General features: G+C 43.9%; 1 long non-coding RNA gene across 1 annotated transcript; it reads left to right on the top strand.

The window, feature by feature from the left end:
- The first annotated feature begins 3066 nt into the window (after positions 1–3066).
- LOC122378161 lies at positions 3067–4602 on the top strand. The gene is made up of 2 exons (XR_006255982.1): positions 3067–3192; positions 4298–4602. It is a non-coding gene; the product is annotated as an uncharacterized LOC122378161 (long non-coding RNA).
- Positions 4603–4823: the final 221 nt, after the last annotated feature.

Below are 4823 nucleotides of genomic sequence, written 5' to 3'. Positions count from 1 at the left end.
TTAATGGCCCCTGATACGCCCATAGTCAAACATATTATTGTCGCATCAGTGGGCTTTGGCTGTTTGATTTCACCTTGTGGTCTGTAGTCTCTCTTTCATCTTTCTACATGCATGACATACCTAATATTTATAGTAATAATCTAGTCAGCATATCAAGAAATAAGCAACGTTTTGTTCTGGGTTTGCGAGAACGCAAAAGATCAAAGTGTAGACTTATGATGGAAAGGTGATAAATGCATACAAGACGATTTATTGAAAACAGTTCCAAATATGCCATATTCACATAACTATAACACATCCCACGTGATCATCCTAGCAGTAAATGTGCTGACAAGGGTTCGGAGCACGAGATGAGTGTGGCGTGGCGTCAACAGAGCTCAAGCAGGCATAATTTTGGTAAAAGGAGTGCAACTCATTCTTCGGGGACACCTTGAAAACGCTCCTTTTGTTGTTCAGGTACTTAAGTAAGCGACAAAAGAAAAATGTAACATCATTAAAACAATAAATAATGTCTAATAATTTTGACATAACTGGTTATAACTACAATGTCAGCAAACTGTCAATATTGGATGAAGTTTCAAAAACAAATGTATGTAATGGGAGCGGTTTCCACGAGCGCATGAGTACAGGATAAACGACGGCTGTCTGTCATACACGAAGCATTCTGAAATAATGACAGGCTGTTTCATATCGATTGTAACTACCCAGTGATCCCCTGAGCTACTCTGCCTCTCAATAATGACAACAATGGCATGCACAACTTCATAACATCTGCTTACTAAGGCTGCTCTTTGTAGATTGATGGTATGGTATCCGCTTACGAAAGCTGTCTTTGCTATAAATTGATGGCACGCTGTAAAGCCTGTCCATGTCGATCAATGTGACATTGGACATCAAAAGGTTGCCACTTGAATACTGCTTCCACCGCTTAGGCTGTCGAAGAAGTGTTTATTATAAGTTACCCACCTACAGCAGACCAGCTCAATGTCAGTCAACAGCGGGATGTGGTTACTTGGACAATGCGAGGGATACTTGGGCTTCGTGTAAATTAAAATGGTTCTTCCATAGAACAATAAAACGACCATATCTCCTCCTTTGTAAGTCAGAGCAAGGTAAACATGCGCGTGCAACACACAAGCTGCAGACTTTGTTCTCAGATCACCAGCAGTGAATTTGTCGGCAACTGCACTTGTTGCCGACACAAATACACTTGATAATAGATAGCAAAGCCATCTACTAGTGCTTGGACGAGCTGGAGTGTGACGTGTGAACATCGTGAGACAGAAATGATCTATCCCACTACTAATTGTATTACACAGCGTTATCTCTATAAGATCCCGTAGAGCACCGCCGATTGTTAGGGACCAGATCTGTGCAATGTTTACGTCACACGTCAGGTGATAGTCACCTGTGACAGTGTGACAGCTGTGAGCCTATGATGATGCAATAAATGTGCTGTCAAAAAAGACGAGTGATTTGACTCCGTGACGTCTAATTTGAAACAAAACAACCGCAACGACATGCAATCCCTGAAAAGCAATGTCGCCAACCCGAGCTTGGAGCAGTAAATAAATACATGCGGCTGAGTTGCGTTTCGTGTTATTTTCCGGCGAGTGTGTTTGAGCGTCTTGTTTGCGCCCTGTCGCGTGTCTCATCAGCGACCTGTTTTTCGTCGCGGCTTCTTTGTATTCGGTTCGGGCGGTGGCAGTAACCACTGTCGGACTGCCGGGACGGGCACCGGGGACCTCTGCACCCCTGTCCGCGCCGCCACGCACTCGTTACGAGTGTACACAGGCGCTGTTGTTGACTCTCGGTGCACGTTAGACACCGTTTGGACTGCCGTTTTCGACAGGGGTCTCCCACACAGCGGCGTCGCCAGCCATTGGCGTCATTGCCGCCATTGCAGCCATTACCGGAATGGTTCAAACGCCGCGGCGGCCGGGTCGATCGCTGATGGGACGCCTGAAAAGCCACCAGGCCGGTGAATTATGCAGCCCATTTACCACGTCTGTGCATCAGACCCGCCGAGATGGATGGCTGCGGCCGCGAATAAATAGCGCTAAGGCAATTTTGAAGCATTGTTAATGGCGGGTGATTGACTGAGTGGCTTTGGTGACGGTGGGGACGGCGTTAAGCCGGGAATGTCGCCAGCCGCCGGCATTGAAAGTCGCCTCGAAGGGGGTGTGATCCGTCAGTTCACAGGCCGCAGGTGGCCTGAGTGCCCCGTCACTTGCTATTCTGAGTGCAGAGAGAATACAGAGATACTCAGAGAACCGGCGCCGCATGAAACTGGCGCGAGACTAATCGGTTTCGAGAAGTCATTAACGGCTTAAGTGATTCTGGAACCCTATGCGGGTTTTAATTGTGTGAGATGAAAGAGGTTAGAGTGGTGAATTTAAGGTCAGCAATTACCGATCAGAAGTCGCTGACGCTGATCGAAGGCATTGAAACAGTTACTCTGGCGTCAAATCCAACACAGAAATCTCGTGAAAAAGGTGTGCGAAACCAAAATAACACCGTTCAGTGAAGCTTTCCATAAGCGACACGGGACATTGGGCATTGCGGCCGTCTCATTTTCAGTAGTGGTGTGAGCACTGACGTTCTTGATTTTTTTTTATATAAATATTGATATTTGTAAATGGGTAACATTCAAAATATGTTTTATGTATTTATTAGAATAATATATGAATATTATAACAAAATCAGGAAACAAAAACTTCAAATAGATACATCTTTTTAACACTATTTCTATCGTAGTCAGTTCTGGCGCGGAGTTGCGCTTAGTGGCGCAGAGGTGTTATTATTTCTGTTCTGTATGTATTTTTGGGGCCCTGGTATTAACTGGATTATTTGCCAGCTGGCGCCGTAAGGTGGCGCTGGCAGAGCTTCTTACATATCAATGCTAGATATCAAAGAATAAATATTTACCTATCAATTTTACATTTAAAGCCATTTAAAATATTTATGTCCATCCTACTACCTCGCTTATACGTATATTTTAATACCTAGGTATCGTACGTCGCCAGCTGGCCAGCCAGCTGACGCAATCCAGTTTTTACCGAAGCCCTATTTTTGTATGGGAATGAATGTTGTGGTGATTGTTTTCTTTTTATATCTATTGTATGGGTGAAAATTTTAAGTTTTTTAGAGTATCTCGAAGAGTCTTCGGAATTCGGATGCTATCTTTGGCAGGTAAGATACCATTTCCCATGGCTGTTTCATTTTTTTTGTAATTGGTTTTATCATGACGCTATTTCATTTATTGTATTTTCATTTTGTGATATCCAATTTTAGTGCCTGTTAACAGGGGGTTCGTTCTCATATGAATAGGCCCGGTTTTGTGATATCCAATTTTAGTGCCTGTTAACAGGGGGTTCGTTCTCATATGAATACGTAAAAAATTGGGTGTTTGATATAGCACAAACTCACATGGTTTGGGGCCAGAAGTTGGTTGTTGACCCATGGTTAGTTACTCCTTGGCTTAGCGACAAGGACAATATTTGACATTTTCTTCTGGGCATAGAAAAAAGCACTTGGATTTTGAGGTCAAAAGCAGCTTTTGGGCTAAGCAACAAGCCAACATGGAATTGTGGCAAATGTTGCTTTGGGGTTAGCGACAAGTCACTTTTGGACTTAGCGACAAGTCGCTTTTGGGGTTTGCGTCAAAATTTGCTTTTGGGCATAGCAAAAGTTGCTTTGGATTTTAGGGGCTAAAGCAGCTTTTTGGCTTCACAGCAAATATTATTTTGACTTGGGGCAAATGCTGCTTTTAGGCAAGTCACTTTTCAGCTTAGCGACAAGTCGCTTTTTTGCTTAGCGACAAGTCGCTTTTTCGCTTAGCGACAAGTCGCTTTTGGGTTTAGGGTCAAAATTTGCTTTTGGGCATAGCAGAAAAAGTGCTTTTGGTTTTTAGGGGCTAAGGCAGCTTGTTGACTTTTTGACAAACAATTTTTGGACCTGGGGTAAATTTTGCTTTTGGACTTAGCGACAAGTCACTTTTGGGGTTGGTGACAAGATTTGCTTTTGGGCATAGCGAATAAGCCTCTTTTGGGTTCAGGTGCAAAACTTCAGCTTTTGGCTTTGAAAAGGGTTCTTGAACAAGGAAGATAATTTTGAGTGAAATAAATGTGTTGTGTGTGCCAGTGTCAAGTCAAGTGCTAGTTTGTAGGAAGCTATTTACAAGGGCAGATCCAAACTCACATTGTGTGATAAAGTGATGAAGTGGTTTTGGTGAACGAATCATTTATTATATCAAATATCCAACTGCAATGTCTTAAACTTGTACCCTATGTTTCAGCGCAAAACTGTTGGTCGGAAAACGGAGAGGCGGCGGCAGGCTGTGGGACTTCCCAGCGCTGATCGGAGGATGCAGCGGCGTGGGCTGTATATATCCCAGCGCTGGTCGGCGGACGCGACAGCGGCGGGCTGTGGGACGTCCAGCGCTGGACGGAGGACGCGGCGGCGCGGGCGCCGTCGGATGTCCAAGTGCTGGATGGAGGAGGTGTGGCAGGTTGCTGTGCAGACATCAGTGGCACTGACCTCGAAAAGCGGTGCCCGCGTGTACATAATGTGTGCTTGTATAAATACATTTGGTACAGATTATTTGTTAACACATTGAATTCCGATCGAAATACCTATCACTCTGGCGTTCATCAGTGCTCGTCTTTTATTTTTTTCTGGTGTTATTCTGAATTATTCATGCATAAGATCATGTTATCGTGTTTTTTTTTAACTAAAATACAATTAGGTACCTACTTGCTCTGGGACAGTTATAACAAAATATTCTCAACATTTCTACTGTGGTTGAAAATGAGCAGAATCAT

This window comes from Amphibalanus amphitrite, unplaced genomic scaffold (assembly GCF_019059575.1).
Source record: "Amphibalanus amphitrite isolate SeventyFive unplaced genomic scaffold, NRLGWU_Aamphi_draft 000055F_arrow, whole genome shotgun sequence".
Classification (NCBI taxonomy): Eukaryota; Metazoa; Arthropoda; class Thecostraca; order Balanomorpha; family Balanidae; genus Amphibalanus; species Amphibalanus amphitrite.
Note: the sequence above shows the minus strand (reverse complement) of the source record. Positions and strands in the feature narration are given on the sequence as shown.